At 55.9% G+C, this 23,246-nt stretch overlaps 1 protein-coding gene across 4 annotated transcripts in view; it reads right to left on the bottom strand.

The window, feature by feature from the left end:
* Positions 1–23,246, bottom strand: part of ZZZ3 (zinc finger ZZ-type containing 3) — a 101,189-nt gene that overhangs the window by 56,334 nt on the left and 21,609 nt on the right. The window contains exon 1 of one of the 4 annotated variants that reach the window (XM_088450092.1): positions 11,447–11,544. The exons of 2 other annotated variants lie outside the window; for them this stretch is intronic. The gene's annotated coding sequence lies outside the window, so the exon portion shown is untranslated. Of the gene's footprint in view, positions 1–11,368; positions 11,545–23,246 lie in introns of those variants that run through there. One more of the 4 variants, XM_088450093.1, reaches the window with a different exon arrangement.

The following is a 23,246-nucleotide window of genomic DNA, read 5'->3' as shown; positions in this document are numbered from 1 at the left end:
GGATACGAGACCACGTCGCTAGCCGGGTCTCACGCATGCGCACATCGGAGCCGGCTCCGGCGTGCGCATGTGCAGTGGCCAAACATTAGGCCCTCAGTTCATAACAATGGGACCCAACCACACGGACAAATCTAAAACTTAGTACAACCCAACGCATTTTGTCCTTCTAAGGACTTCATCAGGGGTAACTTTTAACAGAAGAAAAAAAACATGGGTTTAAACAATTGATGCTAAACAACATATTATAAATACATATATCGATATTGGATACTACAAGGCTAAGCCAAACGTCTCCACTTTAGAATTTCCCTAATGCATAGAAAAGTGGATGTACCTAGCACTAAAAGATGTAACAATAAAACAAATTCATACGACTGAATAGAGATCCACTGATATTCACATACATCTAAAAAGGACCTACAATATGTCAAAGAGAATTTCTCAGAGTCATACAGAATCCCTAAGATATACATTTCAATAGACCTTAGGGATCCTCTAAACTCAAATTTCTTAATTAAATACTCACAGGTTCCCAATTAGACAGATTTAAACGACTGAGTAGAAATTCACTGGTATCAACACAAATGTAAAAATCAGGAAAAAGACGAATTTCTCATAATAGTGCATATTCACCCCAAACGGTTATGTAAAATACGCATTTATAAAATGTAATTTAGACAAAAATGCCATTTAGATAGAAATAGCCCCACCTACATGGGGCAACAACCTCCCCTATATAGAACGGTATTAGGTCATTCACAGCTTCATTAAACAGAAGTCACTGTTTACACTGTTTTGTTTTTTAAAATAGGCTTATCCAAACAGAGACCTACATATGGTGTTAACAATACACTCACTCCGCTTTAACAATATAACAACCTCAAAATATAGTTATAATTTTTCTTTTTTGTTTTCGTACATATACAATAATATCTATATCTATGGACATTCCTGCCTATGGGCACTATTCTATTCAACGCGAAGAGAATAGCGCCGGGAATCAGCTACTGCAGCTATTCAATCCATCGCGCTGCTAAGCCCGACTAAGGATTTCTTCTCGCATCCCACCTGTGATGCAAGCAGAAATCCGACAAGGGTCCAGACGCGATGCCGTTTTCTGCCCTTAGCGACGGGAAAACAGCATCGTGCCGGGAAGTTTAGTCGGAGAATGCCCTTTCTCGCGCCTAAACACCCCAGCCTTCCTTGACCTAACTTCACGCAGAATTGAATAGCTTCAGGAGCTCATTCCCGGCACTATTTACGTTGCAATTAATTGAATCGTGCTATAATATATATATATATATATATATACACATATATATATATATACACACACACATACACATCTATATATATCTAGCGTTCCCGCTAGGCTGTTTTAGTGGGGCGCCACGCCCTGCCCTATTTCTGAAGGGCAGAAAGCATCCTGTCCTCCAGAGTGGCGCCCCGCTGAGACAGCCTGCGGGTTGTCAAAACGGCGGCGCACCGCCGGTGACCGCAGCGCATGGGGGCTGCCCGGTATGTCCATAAGTTCCGGGCACGCCCCCAGGAGTGACGAAAAGGGGACGAGTCATAAAGACAAGCCCCCTTTTCTTTGGTGGTCACGCCCCCCTATTCGGGCACGCACAGAAGTGCCCTGTCGGACCTAGAGTGAACACTAATAAATTGTAATATATATATATATATATATATATATATATAATACATACACACACAGAGTCAGGTGCATAAATATTGGGACATTGACAGAATTTTCATATTTTGGCCTCTATTCACCACCACAATGACTTTGAAATGAAACAAACAAGTTGTGCTTTACCTGCAGACTTTCAGATTTAGTTTGAGGGTAATTACATCCAAATCAGGTGAACGGTGTAGGAATTACAATGGTTTCTATATGTGCCTCCCACTTGTTAAGGGGCCAAAAGTAATGGGACAAACTAAACAATCCTAAATCTAACTTTCACTTTTTAATACTTTGTTGCAGATCCTTTGCAGGCAATTACAGCCTGAAGTCTGGAACGCATAGACATCACCAGACGCTGGGTTTCATCCCTGGTGATGGTCTGCCAGGCCTCTACTGCAAATGTCTTCAGTTCCTGCTTGTTCTTGGGGCATTTTCCCTTCAGTTTTGTCTTCATCAAGTGAAATGCATGCTCAATCGGATTCAGGTCAGGGGATTGACTTGGCCATTGCATAACATTCCACTTTTTAGCCTTAAAAAACTCTTTGGTTGCTTTTGCAGTATGCTTCGGGTCATTGTCCATCTGCACTGTGAAGCACCGTCCAATGAGTTCTGAAGCATTTGACTGAATATGAGCATATAATATTGCCCGAAACACTTCAGAATTCATTCTGCTGCTTTTGTCAGCAGTCACATCATCAATAAATACAAGGGAACCAGTTCCATTGGCAGCCATACATGCCCACGCCATGACTGATTCACTGATGAGGTGGTATGTTTTGAATCATGAGCAGTTCCTTTCCTTCTCCATACTCTTCTCTTCCCATCACTCTGGTACAAGTTGATCTTTGTCTCATCTGTCCATAGGATGTTGTTCCAGAACTGTAATGGCTTTTTTAGATGTTGTTTGGCAAACTCTAATCTGGTCTTCCTGTTTTTGTGGCTCACCAATGGTTTACATCTTGTGGTGAACCCTCTATATTCACTCTTGTGAAGTCTTCTCTTGATTGTTGACTTTGACACATATACATCTACCTCCTGGAGAGTGTTCTTGATTTGGCCAACTGTTGTGAAGGGGTTTTTCTTCACCAGGGAAATAATTCTTCTGTCATCCACCACAGTTGTTTTCCGTGGTCTTCCGGGTCTTTTGATGTTGCTGAGCTCTCCGATGCGTTCTTTCTTTTTAAGAATGTTCCAAACAGTTGATTCGGCCACACCTAATATTTTTACTATCTCTCTGATGGGTTTGTTTTGATTTTTCAGCCTAATGATGGCTTGCTTCACTGATAGTGACAGCTCTTTGGATCTCATATTGAGAGTCGACAGCAACTGATTCCAAATGCAAATGTCACACCTAGAATCAACTCCAGACCTTTTACCTGCTTAATTGATAATGAAATAATGAGGGAACAGCCCACACCTGTCCATGCAATAGCTTCTGAGTTTATAGTCCCATTACTTTTGGCCCCTTAAAAAGTGGGAGGCACATATATAAACCATTGTAATTCCTGCACCGTTCACCTGATTTGGATGTAATTACCCTCAAATTAAATCTTAAAAGTCTGCAGGTAAAGCACATCTTGTTTGTTTCATTTCAAAGCCATTGTGGTGGTGAAAAGAGGCCTAAATATGAAAATTCTGTCAATGTCCCAATATTTATGCACCTGACTATGTGTGTGTGTGTGTGTGTGTTTTATATATATATATATATATATATATATATACACACACATACACAGTATAATGACCATAAGCCTCACCAGTCTTGTGGTGTGTGACATAATCATAACCATAGAAAAAAAAAAAAAGAGCACTTACTTTAGAAAAAAATCCACCACTGATTTAATATTAAATGCCCTTAAAAGGCCCTGATTCAGAGCCGCTCGCAAAAAGTGAGCGGTCGCTTGCTCTGAATCAGGGCGGCCGCTTTTAAAAAAAAAAAAACTGGCCTCCTGGCCACTCGCTAAGCTGTGGGTGACCACCCACAGCTTTTGCGAGCGGTCAGGTGATGGTCGCGAAGGTCACGACCATCGGGCTTGCGACGAGACCCTTGTGGTAAGGTCTCGTCTGCCGCAAGCCCCAGTGAGCTTCTGGCTCTAATAGAGCCGGAAGCTCATTACTGACATCACTGGTGATGTCAGTAGGGCCGCCCACAAACGGCAGGCGTTCCTTCAGGAACGCCTCCGTTTGTCCAGCCACTCCCCCCCCCTCCCCGCCTTCAACATCGACAGCCGCCCCGTTTTGCTGCGAGCCCCGGAGCGAGTGATTTTTCGTTCCCGCACGCGCAATGACTGCCCGGCCATCGACCCGCTTGCGAGTGGGTCTGAATCAGGCCCAAATTACATTATACTGGTCATGTGTGGTGCTTCTGTAAAAGCAGCTGGTCCGTAGATGTCACCATACTCTGCTCCGGTACGGCATATATATATATATATATATATATATATATATAAAAATAAAGCAGGCGTCCATAATATATTAAATGAACAATGCCAATTAATGCTTTTCAATTAACACAAAGTAAAACCAGAAACTAGTGTTACAGAAAAAAGCCTGCAGCGCTCCTGAGGGTTACTGCGACACCCTCGATAAATAATATGAACACAGGGTATATATAGGTTGCGTTGGCTTATTTCCATATAAAAACTGAGTCAGGAGTGTGCAATAAATACAATAAAATACATTTATTCTCAAAGAAACACAAATTAAAAACATACAGCTTATAAGAATTACACTGTAGATGGAAACAAGCCAGAGCAACCTATATATGTCCATAATATATTAATAATTCACACTGGTGATCCAACTACTTCAATGAAAACAACTGTGAGCGCATTACTAATCTGGAATGTAACCACATGCATTCCGCTCATACATAGCATTACAAATACATGGCCTGCCAGTGCATGCCAGGAAATCCCATTCAGCCCCTGACCCAAGTCTAAACAAACTTGGCCAAACTATCAATTTGGCAACAATCACACTGAGCCAACCAAAAATTTCAAGGGAACAGCAGTGCACAATGATAAGAGTGACTACGTCTTTCCTATGGTTACCCAATATGCTACAATTATACAACACAAATAACCATTATATTATACCAGCTGTATCTCCATTAGGCTTTACCAACCTCCTGTGCCCCCAGTACCCATGTCTCATAATTCCCATAACGTACTATGGCTCCTTCATCCTCTGCCATGATTCATGAGACATTTCCTAGACCCAAATTTAATAACCCCAGCTACCTACGTGACTCCAGTGAGACAGCCGCTAATTTTAAAGGGGCAAAAAGTTTAAAGGCAAAACCAAGGTTGGTTTCCAACCCCCATCACACCGAGACCCTCTCCTTGTGGGTATCCATGCCGAGAACCCCCTCTTGGCCTATCACACAAAGACCTGTCCCTTGGGGAATGCAAGCGCAATTATACTGAGACCTTACCCTCAATGTACCCAACCTCACTTGTACGGAGAGAGACCCACCTCTTGCGGCTAACCCTCCCCATTACACTAGGTCCCTTCTTTCATGGTATCCAACCCCATCACACATAGCCCCTCCTCTTAGGGTATCCAACCCAATCACACCTAGATCCTCCTCTTTGGTTATCCATCAATCACACCCAGACCCCTATTGCAGAGACAAACCCCTTGTAGATATCCAGCCCTCACCAGACAGAGACTCCTCCCTTGGAGCATTCAATCCATATGACATCCCTTGGGGACGAAACTCCACTTGCACCGTGACCCTCCTTTTATAGCATCCATCACACAGAGACCCTCCATTATGGTACCGATCAAACCAATGACCTCCTATTATGATACCCATCACACCTAGACCCTCCTTTTATGGTAGCCATCACATCGAGACCCTCCTTTTATGGCACCCATCACCCTGAGAGGCTCCTTTTATGGCACCAATCACAACGAGAGCCTCCTTTTATGGCACCCATCACGAGGAGAAATTCCTTTTATGGTATACTACTGGTGTTCATTCTAGCACCCTGCACCTGTCACAACCTGTGCAGTTCCTCTTTCCTGCCTGGGGTGTTGCTCTCTGCTCTAGTGCTTCTAGCACACTCAGCTAATGGAACAAACCAATGAGAAACAGACCATAGTATGCTAGAAGCACCAGAGCAGAGAGTGTGACAACCCAGGCAGGAAAGAGGAACTGCACTGGTTGTGACAGGTGCAGGGTGCTAGAATGAACACTATAAACTACCACATCACATACCAAAATCCTCCTTTTATGGTATCCAACATCAATCACACAAAATCAACCTGAGGAATCCATTCTCCATCACACAGAGACTCATCTTGGGGTATGCAACCCCCATCACAGCGAAACCCTATGAGGGTATCCAACCCCCGCCAGTCAGGGACCCTCCCTTTGCGGAATCCAACTCCAATCACACTGAGACCCACTATTTGAGGAATCCAACCCTAAATCACAAGCCCTACACTATCCAACCTCTATCACACAGAAACTCCATTAGTGGAATGCAGCAAAAATTAGACCAGTACCCTCCCCTTAGGATACGAAAACCCCATCAACCGAGAACCTCCCCTTGGGGTATGAAAGCCCATCACATTGTGACCTACCACTAAGGTATCAAAAACCGAAACCTTTCCTTTAGGGTATTCAACACCACTTACACCAAGATCCTCCTCTTGTGCCTATCCAACTCAATCACAGAAAGCAACCTCTTGCGGGTAGTCAACCCTCATGACACACATTCCCACCTTTTATGGAATCCAACCACAACATACTGAAACCCATCATGTATTGTATCCAAACCCATCACACTACCCTCCTTTTAGTTTATCCAAACCGCATCACACACAGAGCCTTCTTTTGCAGTTTCCAAAGATAATCACATGAAACCTTCCTTTGGGATATCCTCATCACATAGAGACACCCCCTACATTGTTGTATCTGACACCCATCACACAGAGACCCTTCCCTTAGCGGAATCCAATGCCAATCACACCTAGACCCACACATTGGTGTATGGAAGCTCCATCACTCCCAACCTTCCTATTGGGATAAGCAACCTCTATTAAAATCAGACCCACCAACCCTAGGGGTATTTGACTCCTATTACCTTCACATTGAGACCCTCACTACGGGGTATGGAAGACACATCATTCCCAGACCTTCTCGTTGAGGTATGCAATTCCCATCACACTTAGGCCCGTATTCAATATTGAAGCGAAAAGTCTGTGCTGAACTTTTCGCTCCACATCGGAGGTTTTGCAGGGATAAAGTATCGGGCGCGCGCCCGCTTTATCCCCGCATTCAATTAGAAAGGAGCGAAAATGGGACCCGGCGGAGAGGTATCGGAAAAAATTAGGGCATTTTCGGGAAATCATACAGGGACCCCCCTAATGATGTCCTGACATGGGGGATCACTATGGGTACCCCCGTTTTGGCCTGTGGTATGTTTTTTATTAGCCGCCTGGGAAGAAGGGGTGAAGAAGAGCACTTAGGTTTTTTTTTTTACAAAAAAAAACAACTAGGTGCATCAATTTTGGGGTACATGAAAATGGGTGCAAGTCTATTTTTAAGCCCCTAAAGTGCATTTTTAAAATTCTTCAAAAATGCACCTGCCGCTACCACGTGCATTCTTTAAAACACCTGCCGCATAATTGGGAACCACCCCTGAATTCATTTTGTTAGGTTAAAACTTTGTTTCCTAGAATTTTTTATTTTTTTTTTACCCCAAAATTGAAAAAAAATTTGGGGTGTCCCTACTTTTTTTAAAAAACTTTTTTTTGACACAGATCATTCTTAGGGGCCATTCCCAGGGGTGCAGGCTATTTTTTTTTAAGCCTGCACCCCATAACCCCAATTCCGCACTTTTTTTCGCCACCTATTCTGTGGTGAAAACTTATCTTTTTTTTTTTTTTCCAAAGACTTTTCGCAACGGCGAAAAGTCTTTGTAATTGAATATGGGGATAAGTGAAATAGGTGAAAATGACGTCATCGGCGATAAATTATCGTCGATTTCGACTTTCACAGCCTAATTGAATATGGCCCTTACACTTTCCAGCTTGGGGTAGTGTTCATTCTAGCATCCTGCACCTGTCATAACCCTACTCTTTTCTGCCTAGGGTGTCGCCCTCTGCTCTGGTGCTTCTAGCACTACCTGGTCTGTATTTCAGCATTTTGTTGTGTCAGCTAAGTGTGCTACAAGCAGCAGGGCAGACAGCGACCCCCCAGGCAGGAGAGAGGAACTGCACAGGTATGACAGGTGCAGGGTGCTAAAATGAACACAATTGGGGTATTCAACTCCTATCACATAGAGACCTCCTCTTCACATACCCATCACACAGGTACCTCACATTATCATATGGAAGCCCTATCACATTGGGGAATGAAAGCCACATCATTCCCACACCTTCCCCTTAGGGTATTCAACTCCCATCACACAAAGACCTTGCCTTTGCGTACACATACCCCATCATACAGATGGGTTATGTAGCACCCATAACACCCAGACCTACCCCATCACACAGAAAGTCCCCTTGGTGTATGGAAGCCCCATCACACTGAGACCCTCCCCATGAGAAACTCCCATCACAGAGACCTCCCCTTTGGGTATTTAGCCCATAACACACCGACCCCTCCTTGGGTATGTAACTCCCATCACAGCGAGACTCCTCCTTTGAGGTATCCATTCATCATCACACCCAGAGCCCCCCTTAGGGTACCCAACTCCCATGACACAGAGATTTCCCTTGGGTATGCAACCCTCCCATGACACAGAGACCTCCCCTTCACGTACCCATCCCTCATCACACAGAAACCTCCTCTTGGGGTACTAAACTCCCATCACAAAGAGACCTCCCCTTGGGGTATTAACTCCCATCACAAAGAGACCTCCCCTTGGGGTATTAACTCCCATCACAAAGAGACCTCCCCTTCGCGTACCCATCCCTCATCACACAGAAACCTACCCTTCACGTACCCATCCCCCATCACACAGAAACCTCCCCTTGGGGTACTAAACTCCCATCACACAGAAACCTCCCCTTCGCGTACCCATCCCCATCACAGATACCTCCCTTTCGCGTACCCATCCCCCATCACACAGAAACCTCCTCTTCGCGTACCCATCCCACAGACACCTCCCCTTTGCATACCCATCCCCCATCACAGACACCTCCCCTTCGCGTACCCATCCCCCATCACACAGACACCTCCCCTTCGCGTACCCATCCCACAGACACCTCCCCTTTGCGTACCCATCCCCCATCACAGACACCTCCCCTTTGCGTACCCATCCACCATCACAGACACCTCCCCTTTGCGTACCCATCCCCATCACAGACACCTCCCCTTCGCGTACCCATCCCCATCACAGAGACACCTCCACTTCGCGTACCCATCCCCCATCACAGACACCTCCCCTTTGCATACCCATCCCCCATCACCTCCCCTTTGCGTACCCATCCCCCATCACACAGACACCTCCCCTTTGCATACCCATCCCCCATCACCTCCCCTTCGCGTACCCATCCCCATCACAGACACCTCCCCTTTGCGTACCCATCCCCCATCACACAGAAACCTCCCCTTCACGTACCCATCCCCCATCACACAGAAACCTCCTCTTCGCGTACCCATCCCACAGACACCTCCCCTTTGCATACCCATCCCCCATCACAGACACCTCCCCTTCGCGTACCCATCCCCCATCACAGACACCTCCCCTTTGCGTACCCATCCCCCATCACAGACACCTCCCCTTTGTGTACCCATCCACCATCACACAGACACCTCCCCTTTGCGTACCCATCCACCATCACACAGACACCTCCCCTTTGCGTACCCATCCCCATCACAGACACCTCCCCTTCGCGTACCCATCCCCCATCACACAGAGACCTCCCCTTCACGTACCCATCCCTCATCACACAGAAACCTCCTCTTGGGGTACTAAACTCCCATCACAAAGAGACCTCCCCTTGGGGTATTAACTCCCATCACAAAGAGACCTCCCCTTGGGGTATTAACTCCCATCACAAAGAGACCTCCCCTTCGCGTACCCATCCCTCATCACACAGAAACCTACCCTTCACGTACCCATCCCCCATCACACAGAAACCTCCCCTTGGGGTACTAAACTCCCATCACACAGAAACCTCCCCTTCGCGTACCCATCCCCATCACAGATACCTCCCCTTCGCGTACCCATCCCCCATCACACAGACACCTCCCCTTTGCGTACCCATCCCCCATCACACAGACACCTCCCCTTCGCGTACCCATCCCCCATCACACAGACACCTCCCCTTCGCGTACCCATCCCCCATCACACAGACACCTCCCCTTCGCGTACCCATCCCCCATCACAGACACCTCCCCTTTGCGTACCCATCCCCCATCACAGACACCTCCCCTTTGCGTACCCATCCACCATCACACAGACACCTCCCCTTTGCGTACCCATCCACCATCACACAGACACCTCCCCTTTGCGTACCCATCCCCATCACAGACACCTCCCCTTCGCGTACCCATCCCCCATCACACAGAGACCTCCCCTTCACGTACCCATCCCTCATCACACAGAAACCTCCTCTTGGGGTACTAAACTCCCATCACAAAGAGACCTCCCCTTGGGGTATTAACTCCCATCACAAAGAGACCTCCCCTTCGCGTACCCATCCCTCATCACACAGAAACCTACCCTTCACGTACCCATCCCCCATCACACAGAAACCTCCCCTTGGGGTACTAAACTCCCATCACACAGAAACCTCCCCTTCGCTTACCCATCCCCATCACAGATACCTCCCCTTCGCGTACCCATCCCCCATCACACAGACACCTCCCCTTTGCGTACCCATCCCCCATCACACAGACACCTCCCCTTCGCGTACCCATCCCCCATCACACAGACACCTCCCCTTCGCGTACCCATCCCCCATCACACAGACACCTCCCCTTCGCGTACCCATCCCCCATCACACAGACACCTCCCCTTCGCGTACCCATCCCCATCACACAGACGCCTCCCCTTCGCGTACCCATCCCCCATCACAGACACCTCCCCTTCGCGTACCCATCCCCCATCACAGACACCTCCCCTTCGCGTACCCATCCCCATCACACAGACACCTCCCCTTCGCGTACCCATCCCCCATCACACAGACACCTCCCCGTCACGTACCCATCCCCCATCACATAGATACCTCCCTTTCGGGTATGTAGCCCCCATAACACTCAGACCTATCCCACACCCATCACACAGACCCTTCCCTTAGTGTATGAAATCCCCATCACTCCCAAACCTTTAACTCCCATCACCGAGACCTCCCCTTTGGGTATTAAGCCCCTAACACACAAACCCCTCCTTGGGATAAGTAACTCCCATTATAGCGAGACTCGTCCCTTGAGGTATCCATTCATCATACCCCCCTTGGGGTATCCAACTCCCATGACACAGAGACCTCCCATTGGGGTATGCAACCCCACCCATCACCCTACCCAGGAGGTATGCAGTCACACCCCCCCAATGCGTGGCACATGCTATACCATTGGTGATATGAACCCCAACTTTCCCAGGCACCCCATTGCCAGCAATGCCCCACAAGCTCCGCCCACGGCACTTGAAGACCACGCCCACTCCGCACTGACTCCACGCACAGCCTGCACGTCCTCTCACGCACATCGCTGCTCACCTAGAACACGTTCCTGCCTCCGCCCACAGACATGACACTCGTGTCCTCGCTCCTCCCTATCCCCGGTCCCGCTCTCACCTCACTCCCCGGACATGTCTCCCCGCACAGTCCCGCGAGATGCTGCCTGCAGCTGGGGGTCTCGCGAGAGCTGGCGCCGCCGGCGCGCGCACATAGCAAAAGTCGGAGAGGCCAAGGGCGTGTCCGCCGATCACCCCTCCCACCTCACTCGCTTCCTAGGCGGGAACTGTGAACCCCTCCCACTGCTAGGCGGACACCGGGCGCGCGTCACCAGTTTAAAGCACAACACGTGTCCGCCAGATATGGGCGGGGCCGTAATAACGCGACCAGTCACATGACACAGAGAACCTACAGCGTATAGGGAGTCAGTCACATAGCAACGGGCAGGAGCGTATAGCAACCGTATCCCCACAGTGTACCCAGTGCCCAGCTACACACAGCCCGCATCCCCACAGTGTACCCAGTGCCCAGCTACACACAGCCCGCATCCCCACAGTGTACCCAGTGCCCAGCTACACACAGCCCGCATCCCCACAGTGTACCCAGTGCCCAGCTACACACAGCCCGCATTCCCCCAGTGTACCCAGTGCCCAGCTACACACAGCCCGCATCCCCACAGTGTACCCAGTGCCCAGCTACACACAGCCCGCATCCCCCCAGTGCCCAGCTACACACAGCCCGCATCCCCCCAGTGCCCAGCTACACACAGCCCGCATCCTCAGTGTACCCAGTGCCCAGCTACACACAGCCCGCATCCCCACAGTGTACCCAGTGCCCAGCTACACACCCCCCCAGTGTACCCAGTGCCCAGCTACACACAGCCCACATCCCCCCAGTGTACCCAGTGCCCAGCTACACACAGCCCGCATCCCCCCAGTGCCCAGCTACACACAGCCCGCATCCCCACAGTGTACCCATTGTCCAGCTACACACAGCCCGCATCCCCACAGTGTACCCAGTGCCCAGCTACACACAGCCCACATCCCCCCAGTGTACCCAGTGCCCAGCTACACACAGCCCGCATCCCCCCAGTGCCCAGCTACACACAGCCCGCATCCCCACAGTGTACCCAGTGCCCAGCTACACACAGCCCGCATCCCCACAGTGTACCCAGTGCCCAGCTACACACAGCCCGCATCCCCACAGTGTACCCAGTGCCCAGCTACACACAGCCCGCATTCCCCCAGTGCCCAGCTACACACAGCCCGCATCCCCCCAGTGCCCAGCTACACACAGCCCGCATCCCCCCAGTGCCCAGCTACACACAGCCCGCATCCTCAGTGTACCCAGTGCCCAGCTACACACAGCCCGCATCCCCACAGTGTACCCAGTGCCCAGCTACACACACCCCCAGTGTACCCAGTGCCCAGCTACACACAGCCCACATCCCCCCAGTGTACCCAGTGCCCAGCTACACACAGCCCGCATCCCCCCAGTGCCCAGCTACACACAGCCCGCATCTCCACAGTGTACCCATTGTCCAGCTACACACAGCCCGCATCCCCACAGTGTACCCAGTGCCCAGCTACACACAGCCCACATCCCCCCAGTGTACCCAGTGCCCAGCTACACACAGCCCGCATCCCCCCAGTGCCCAGCTACACACAGCCCGCATCCCCACAGTGTACCCAGTGCCCAGCTACACACAGCCCGCATCCCCACAGTGTACCCAGTGCCCAGCTACACACAGCCCGCATCCCCACAGTGTACCCAGTGCCCAGCTACACACAGCCCGCATCCCCACAGTGTACCCAGTGCCCAGCTACACACAGCCCGCATCCCCACAGTGTACCCAGTGCCCAGCTACACACAGCCCGCATTCCCCCAGTGTACCCAGTGCCCAGCTACACACAGCCCGCATCCCCACAGTGTACCCAGTGCCCAGCTACACACAGCCCGCATCCCCCCAGTGCCCAGCTACACACAGCCCGCATCCCCCCAGTGCCCAGCTACACACAGCCCGCATCCTCAGTGTACCCAGTGCCCAGCTACACACAGCCCGCATCCCCACAGTGTACCCAGTGCCCAGCTACACACCCCCCCAGTGTACCCAGTGCCCAGCTACACACAGCCCACATCCCCCCAGTGTACCCAGTGCCCAGCTACACACAGCCCGCATCCCCCCAGTGCCCAGCTACACACAGCCCGCATCCCCACAGTGTACCCATTGTCCAGCTACACACAGCCCGCATCCCCACAGTGTACCCAGTGCCCAGCTACACACAGCCCACATCCCCCCAGTGTACCCAGTGCCCAGCTACACACAGCCCGCATCCCCCCAGTGCCCAGCTACACACAGCCCGCATCCCCACAGTGTACCCAGTGCCCAGCTACACACAGCCCGCATCCCCACAGTGTACCCAGTGCCCAGCTACACACAGCCCGCATCCCCACAGTGTACCCAGTGCCCAGCTACACACAGCCCGCATTCCCCCAGTGCCCAGCTACACACAGCCCGCATCCCCCCAGTGCCCAGCTACACACAGCCCGCATCCCCCCAGTGCCCAGCTACACACAGCCCGCATCCTCAGTGTACCCAGTGCCCAGCTACACACAGCCCGCATCCCCACAGTGTACCCAGTGCCCAGCTACACACACCCCCAGTGTACCCAGTGCCCAGCTACACACAGCCCACATCCCCCCAGTGTACCCAGTGCCCAGCTACACACAGCCCGCATCCCCCCAGTGCCCAGCTACACACAGCCCGCATCCCCACAGTGTACCCATTGTCCAGCTACACACAGCCCGCATCCCCACAGTGTACCCAGTGCCCAGCTACACACAGCCCACATCCCCCCAGTGTACCCAGTGCCCAGCTACACACAGCCCGCATCCCCCCAGTGCCCAGCTACACACAGCCCGCATCCCCACAGTGTACCCAGTGCCCAGCTACACACAGCCCGCATCCCCACAGTGTACCCAGTGCCCAGCTACACACAGCCCGCATCCCCACAGTGTACCCAGTGCCCAGCTACACACAGCCCGCATTCCCCCAGTGTACCCAGTGCCCAGCTACACACAGCCCGCATCCCCCCAGTGCCCAGCTACACACAGCCCGCATCCCCCCAGTGCCCAGCTACACACAGCCCGCATCCTCAGTGTACCCAGTGCCCAGCTACACACAGCCTGCATCCCCACAGTGTACCCAGTGCCCAGCTACACACACCCCCAGTGTACCCAGTGCCCAGCTACACACAGCCCACATCCCCCCAGTGTACCCAGTGCCCAGCTACACACAGCCCGCATCCCCCCAGTGCCCAGCTACACACAGCCCGCATCCCCACAGTGTACCCATTGTCCAGCTACACACAGCCCGCATCCCCACAGTGTACCCAGTGCCCAGCTACACACAGCCCGCATCCCCAGTGTACCCAGTGCCCAGCTACACACAGCCCGCATCCCCACAGTGTACCCAGTGCCCAGCTACACACAGCCCGCATCCCCCCAGTGCCCAGCTACACACAGCCCGCATCCCCACAGTGTACCCAATGCCCAGCTACACACAGCCCGCATTCCCCCAGTGTACCCAGTGCCCAGCTACACACAGCCCGCATCCCCCCAGTGTACCCAGTGCCCAGCTACACACAGCCCGCATTCCCCCAGTGTACCCAGTGCCCAGCTACACACAGCCCGCATCCCCCCAGTGTACCCAGTGCCCAGCTACACACAGCCCGCATCCCCACAGTGTACCCAGTGCCCAGCTACACACAGCCCGCATCCCTCCAGTGCCCAGCTACACACAGCCCGCATCCTCAGTGTACCCAGTGCCCAGCTACACAGCCCGCATCCCCACAGTGTACCCAGTGCCCAGCTACACACACCCCCAGTGTACCCAGTGCCCAGCTACACACAGCCCACATCCCCCCAGTGTACCCAGTGCCCAGCTACACACAGCCCGCATCCCCCCAGTGCCCAGCTACACACAGCCCGCATCCCCACAGTGTACCCATTGTCCAGCTACACACAGCCCGCATCCCCACAGTGTACCCAGTGCCCAGCTACACACAGCCCGCATCCCCAGTGTACCCAGTGCCCAGCTACACACAGCCCGCATCCCCACAGTGTACCCAGTGCCCAGCTACACACAGCCCGCATCCCCCCAGTGCCCAGCTACACACAGCCCGCATCCCCACAGTGTACCCAGTGCCCAGCTACACACAGCCCGCATCCCCACAGTGCACCCAGTGCCCAGCTACACACAGCCCGCATCCCCACAGTGTACCCAGTGCCCAGCTACACACAGCCCGCATCCAAACAGAGTACCCAGTGCCCAGCTACACACAGCCCGCATCCCCACAGTGTACCCAGTGCCCAGCTACACACAGCCCGCATTCCCCCAGTGTACCCAGTGCCCAGCTACACACAGCCCGCATCCCCCCAGTGCCCAGCTACACACAGCCCGCATCCCCACAGTGTACCCAGTGCCCAGCTACACACAGCCCGCATCCCCCCAGTGCCCAGCTACACACAGCCCGCATCCCCCCAGTGCCCAGCTACACACAGCCCGCATCCTCAGTGTACCCAGTGCCCAGCTACACAGCCCGCATCCCCACAGTGTACCCAGTGCCCAGCTACACACAGCCCGCATTCCCCCAGTGTACCCAGTGCCCAGCTACACACAGCCCGCATCCCCCCAGTGTACCCAGTGCCCAGCTACACACAGCCCGCATCCCCCCAGTGTACCCAGTGCCCAGCTACACACAGCCCGCATCCCCCCAGTGCCCAGCTACACACAGCCCGCATCCCCACAGTGTACCCAGTGCCCAGCTACACACAGCCCGCATCCCCCCAGTGCCCAGCTACACACAGCCCACATCCCCCCAGTGCCCAGCTACACACAGCCCGCATCCTCAGTGTACCCAGTGCCCAGCTACACACAGCCCGCATCCCCACAGTGTACCCAGTGCCCAGCTACACACACCCCCAGTGTACCCAGTGCCCAGCTACACACAGCCCACATCCCCCCAGTGTACCCAGTGCCCAGCTACACACAGCCCGCATCCCCCCAGTGCCCAGCTACACACAGCCCGCATCCCCACAGTGTACCCATTGTCCAGCTACACACAGCCCGCATCCCCACAGTGTACCCAGTGCCCAGCTACACACAGCCCGCATCCCCAGTGTACCCAGTGCCCAGCTACACACAGCCCGCATCCCCACAGTGTACCCAGTGCCCAGCTACACACAGCCCGCATCCCCCCAGTGCCCAGCTACACACAGCCCGCATCCCCACAGTGTACCCAGTGCCCAGCTACACACAGCCCGCATTCCCCCAGTGTACCCAGTGCCCAGCTACACACAGCCCGCATCCCCCCAGTGTACCCAGTGCCCAGCTACACACAGCCCGCATTCCCCCAGTGTACCCAGTGCCCAGCTACACACAGCCCGCATCCCCCCAGTGTACCCAGTGCCCAGCTACACACAGCCCGCATCCCCACAGTGTACCCAGTGCCCAGCTACACACAGCCCGCATCCCCCCAGTGCCCAGCTACACACAGCCCGCATCCTCAGTGTACCCAGTGCCCAGCTACACACAGCCCGCATCCCCACAGTGTACCCAGTGCCCAGCTACACACACCCCCAGTGTACCCAGTGCCCAGCTACACACAGCCCACATCCCCCCAGTGTACCCAGTGCCCAGCTACACACAGCCCGCATCCCCCCAGTGCCCAGCTACACACAGCCCGCATCCCCACAGTGTACCCATTGTCCAGCTACACACAGCCCGCATCCCCACAGTGTACCCAGCGCCCAGCTACACACAGCCCGCATCCCCAGTGTACCCAGTGCCCAGCTACACACAGCCCGCATCCCCACAGTGTACCCAGTGCCCAGCTACACACAGCCCGCATCCCCCCAGTGCCCAGCTACACACAGCCCGCATCCCCACAGTGTACCCAGTGCCCAGCTACACACAGCCCGCATCCCCACAGTGCACCCAGTGCCCAGCTACACACAGCCCGCATCCCCACAGTGTACCCAGTGCCCAGCTACACACAGCCCGCATCCAAACAGAGTACCCAGTGCCCAGCTACACACAGCCCGCATCCCCACAGTGTACCCAGTGCCCAGCTACACACAGCCCGCATTCCCCCAGTGTACCCAGTGCCCAGCTACACACAGCCCGCATCCCCCCAGTGCCCAGCTACACACAGCCCGCATCCCCACAGTGTACCCAGTGCCCAGCTACACACAGCCCGCATCCCCCCAGTGCCCAGCTACACACAGCCCACATCCCCCCAGTGTACCCAGTGCCCAGCTACACACAGCCCGCATCCCCCCAGTGCCCAGCTACACACAGCCCGCATCCCCACAGTGTACCCAGTGCCCAGCTACACACAGCCCGCATCCCCCCAGTGCCCAGCTACACACAGCCCACATCCCCCCAGTGCCCAGCTACACACAGCCCGCATCCTCAGTGTACCCAGTGCCCAGCTACACACAGCCCGCATCCCCACAGTGTACCCAGTGCCCAGCTACACACACCCCCAGTGTACCCAGTGCCCAGCTACACACAGCCCACATCCCCCCAGTGTACCCAGTGCCCAGCTACACACAGCCCGCATCCCCCCAGTGCCCAGCTACACACAGCCCGCATCCCCACAGTGTACCCATTGTCCAGCTACACACAGCCCGCATCCCCACAGTGTACCCAGTGCCCAGCTACACACAGCCCGCATCCCCACAGTGTACCCAGTGCCCAGCTACACACAGCCCGCATCCCCACAGTGTACCCAGTGCCCAGCTACACACAGCCCGCATCCCCCCAGTGCCCAGCTACACACAGCCCGCATCCCCACAGTGTACCCAGTGCCCAGCTACACACAGCCCGCATCCCCACAGTGCACCCAGTGCCCAGCTACACACAGCCCGCATCCCCACAGTGTACCCAGTGCCCAGCTACACACAGCCCGCATCCCCACAGTGTACCCAGTGCCCAGCTACACACAGCCCGCATCCAAACAGAGTACCCAGTGCCCAGCTACACACAGCCCGCATCCCCACAGTGTACCCAGTGCCCAGCTACACACAGCCCGCATTCCCCCAGTGTACCCAGTGCCCAGCTACACACAGCCCGCATCCCCCCAGTGCCCAGCTACACACAGCCCGCATCCCCACAGTGTACCCAGTGCCCAGCTACACACAGCCCGCATCCCCCCAGTGCCCAGCTACACACAGCCCGCATCCTCCCAGTGCCCAGCTACACACAGCCCGCATCCTCAGTGTACCCAGTGCCCAGCTACACACAGCCCGCATCCCCACAGTGTACCCAGTGCCCAGCTACACACACCCCCAGTGTACCCAGTGCCCAGCTACACACAGCCCGCATCCCCCCAGTGTACCCAGTGCCCAGCTACACACAGCCCGCATCCCCCCAGTGCCCAGCTACACACAGCCCGCATCCCCACAGTGTACCCATTGTCCAGCTACACACAGCCCGCATCCCCACAGTGTACCCAGTGCCCAGCTACACACAGCCCGCATCCCCACAGTGTACCCAGTGCCCAGCTACACACAGCCCGCATCCCCACAGTGTACCCAGTGCCCAGCTACACACAGCCCGCATCCCCCCAGTGCCCAGCTACACACAGTCCGCATCCCCACAGTGTACCCAGTGCCCAGCTACACACAGCCCGCATCCCCACAGTGCACCCAGTGCCCAGCTACACACAGCCTGCATCCCCACAGTGCCCAGCTACACACAGCCCGCATCCCCCCAGTGTACCCAGTGCCCAGCTACACACAGCCCGCATCCCCCCAGTGTACCCAGTGCCCAGCTACACACAGCCCGCATCCCCACAGTGCACCCAGTGCCCAGCTACACACAGCCCGCATCCCCACAGTGCACCCAGTGCCCAGCTACACACAGCCCGCATCCCCACAGTGCACCCAGTGCCCAGCTACACACAGCCCGCATCCCCCCAGTGTACCCAGTGCCCAGCTACACACAGCCCGCATCCCCCCAGTGTACCCAGTGCCCAGCTACACACAGCCCGCATCCCCCCAGTGCCCAGCTACACACAGCCCGCATCCCCACAGTGTACCCAGTGCCCAGCTACACACAGCCCGCATCCCCCCAGTGCCCAGCTACACACAGCCCGCATCCTCAGTGTACCCAGTGCCCAGCTACACACAGCCCGCATCCCCACAGTGTACCCAGTGCCCAGCTACACACACCCCCAGTGTACCCAGTGCCCAGCTACACACAGCCCACATCCCCCCAGTGTACCCAGTGCCCAGCTACACACAGCCCGCATCCCCCCAGTGCCCAGCTACACACAGCCCGCATCCCCACAGTGTACCCATTGTCCAGCTACACACAGCCCGCATCCCCACAGTGTACCCAGTGCCCAGCTACACACAGCCCGCATCCCCACAGTGTACCCAGTGCCCAGCTACACACAGCCCGCATCCCCCCAGTGCCCAGCTACACACAGCCTGCATCCCCACAGTGTACCCAGTGCCCAGCTACACACAGCCCGCATCCCCACAGTGCACCCAGTGCCCAGCTACACACAGCCCGCATCCCCACAGTGTACCCAGTGCCCAGCTACACACAGCCCGCATCCAAACAGAGTACCCAGTGCCCAGCTACACACAGCCCGCATCCCCACAGTATACCCAGTGCCCAGCTACACACAGCCCGCATTCCCCCAGTGTACCCAGTGCCCAGCTACACACAGCCCGCATCCCCCCAGTGCCCAGCTACACACAGCCCGCATCCCCACAGTGTACCCAGTGCCCAGCTACACACAGCCCGCATCCCCCCAGTGCCCAGCTACACACAGCCCGCATCCCCCCAGTGCCCAGCTACACACAGCCCGCATCCTCAGTGTACCCAGTGCCCAGCTACACACAGCCCGCATCCCCACAGTGTACCCAGTGCCCAGCTACACACAGCCCGCATCCCCCCAGTGTACCCAGTGCCCAGCTACACACAGCCCGCATCCCCCCAGTGTACCCAGTGCCCAGCTACACACAGCCCGCATCCCCCCAGTGCCCAGCTACACACAGCCCGCATCCCCACAGTGTACCCAGTGCCCAGCTACACACAGCCCGCATCCCCCCAGTGCCCAGCTACACACAGCCCACATCCCCCCAGTGCCCAGCTACACACAGCCCGCATCCTCAGTGTACCCAGTGCCCAGCTACACACAGCCCGCATCCCCACAGTGTACCCAGTGCCCAGCTACACACACCCCCAGTGTACCCAGTGCCCAGCTACACACAGCCCACATCCCCCCAGTGTACCCAGTGCCCAGCTACACACAGCCCGCATCCCCCCAGTGCCCAGCTACACACAGCCCGCATCCCCACAGTGTACCCATTGTCCAGCTACACACAGCCCGCATCCCCACAGTGAACCCAGTGCCCAGCTACACACAGCCCGCATCCCCACAGTGTACCCAGTGCCCAGCTACACACAGCCCGCATCCCCACAGTGTACCCAGTGCCCAGCTACACACAGCCCGCATCCCCACAGTGCACCCAGTGCCCAGCTACACACAGCCCGCATCCCCACAGTGTACCCAGTGCCCAGCTACACACAGCCCGCATCCCCACAGTGTACCCAGTGCCCAGCTACACACAGCCCGCATCCAAACAGAGTACCCAGTGCCCAGCTACACACAGCCCGCATCCCCCCAGTGTACCCAGTGCCCAGCTACACACAGCCCGCATTCCCCCAGTGTACCCAGTGCCCAGCTACACACAGCCCGCATCCCCCCAGTGCCCAGCTACACACAGCCCGCATCCCCACAGTGTACCCAGTGCCCAGCTACACACAGCCCGCATCCCCCCAGTGCCCAGCTACACACAGCCCGCATCCCCCCAGTGCCCAGCTACACACAGCCCGCATCCTCAGTGTGCCCAGCTACACACAGCCCGCATCCCCACAGTGTACCCAGTGCCCAGCTACACACACCCCCAGTGTACCCAGTGCCCAGCTACACACAGCCCGCATCCCCCCCGTGTACCCAGTGCCCAGCTACACACAGCCCGCATCCCCCCAGTGCCCAGCTACACACAGCCCGCATCCCCACAGTGTACCCATTGTCCAGCTACACACAGCCCGCATCCCCACAGTGTACCCAGTGCCCAGCTACACACAGCCCGCATCCCCACAGTGTACCCAGTGCCCAGCTACACACAGCCCGCATCCCCACAGTGTACCCAGTGCCCAGCTACACACAGCCCGCATCCCCCCAGTGCCCAGCTACACACAGCCTGCATCCCCACAGTGTACCCAGTGCCCAGCTACACACAGCCCGCATCCCCACAGTGCACCCAGTGCCCAGCTACACACAGCCCGCATCCCCACAGTGTACCCAGTGCCCAGCTACACACAGCCCGCATCCAAACAGAGTACCCAGTGCCCAGCTACACACAGCCCGCATCCCCACAGTGTACCCAGTGCCCAGCTACACACAGCCCGCATTCCCCCAGTGTACCCAGTGCCCAGCTACACACAGCCCGCATCCCCCCAGTGCCCAGCTACACACAGCCCGCATCCCCACAGTGTACCCAGTGCCCAGCTACACACAGCCCGCATCCCCCCAGTGCCCAGCTACACACAGCCCGCATCCCCCCAGTGCCCAGCTACACACAGCCCGCATCCTCAGTGTACCCAGTGCCCAGCTACACACAGCCCGCATCCCCACAGTGTACCCAGTGCCCAGCTACACACAGCCCGCATTCCCCCAGTGTACCCAGTGCCCAGCTACACACAGCCCGCATCCCCCCAGTGTACCCAGTGCCCAGCTACACACAGCCCGCATCCCCCCAGTGTACCCAGTGCCCAGCTACACACAGCCCGCATCCCCCCAGTGCCCAGCTACACACAGCCCGCATCCCCACAGTGTACCCAGTGCCCAGCTACACACAGCCCGCATCCCCCCAGTGCCCAGCTACACACAGCCCACATCCCCCCAGTGCCCAGCTACACACAGCCCGCATCCTCAGTGTACCCAGTGCCCAGCTACACACAGCCCGCATCCCCACAGTGTACCCAGTGCCCAGCTACACACACCCCCAGTGTACCCAGTGCCCAGCTACACACAGCCCACATCCCCCCAGTGTACCCAGTGCCCAGCTACACACAGCCCGCATCCCCCCAGTGCCCAGCTACACACAGCCCGCATCCCCACAGTGTACCCATTGTCCAGCTACACACAGCCCGCATCCCCACAGTGTACCCAGTGCCCAGCTACACACAGCCCGCATCCCCACAGTATACCCAGTGCCCAGCTACACACAGCCCGCATCCCCACAGTGTACCCAGTGCCCAGCTACACACAGCCCGCATCCCCACAGTGCACCCAGTGCCCAGCTACACACAGCCCGCATCCCCACAGTGTACCCAGTGCCCAGCTACACACAGCCCGCATCCCCACAGTGTACCCAGTGCCCAGCTACACACAGCCCGCATCCAAACAGAGTACCCAGTGCCCAGCTACACACAGCCCGCATCCCCCCAGTGTACCCAGTGCCCAGCTACACACAGCCCGCATTCCCCCAGTGTACCCAGTGCCCAGCTACACACAGCCCGCATCCCCCCAGTGCCCAGCTACACACAGCCCGCATCCCCACAGTGAACCCAGTGCCCAGCTACACACAGCCCGCATCCCCCCAGTGCCCAGCTACACACAGCCCGCATCCCCCCAGTGCCCAGCTACACACAGCCCGCATCCTCAGTGTGCCCAGCTACACACAGCCCGCATCCCCACAGTGTACCCAGTGCCCAGCTACACACACCCCCAGTGTACCCAGTGCCCAGCTACACACAGCCCGCATCCCCCCAGTGTACCCAGTGCCCAGCTACACACAGCCCGCATCCCCCCAGTGCCCAGCTACACACAGC

Source organism: Taudactylus pleione, unplaced genomic scaffold (genome assembly GCF_031769625.1).
Source record: "Taudactylus pleione unplaced genomic scaffold, aTauple2 ptg000506l, whole genome shotgun sequence".
NCBI lineage: Eukaryota > Metazoa > Chordata > Amphibia > Anura > Myobatrachidae > Taudactylus > Taudactylus pleione.
Note: the sequence above shows the minus strand (reverse complement) of the source record. Positions and strands in the feature narration are given on the sequence as shown.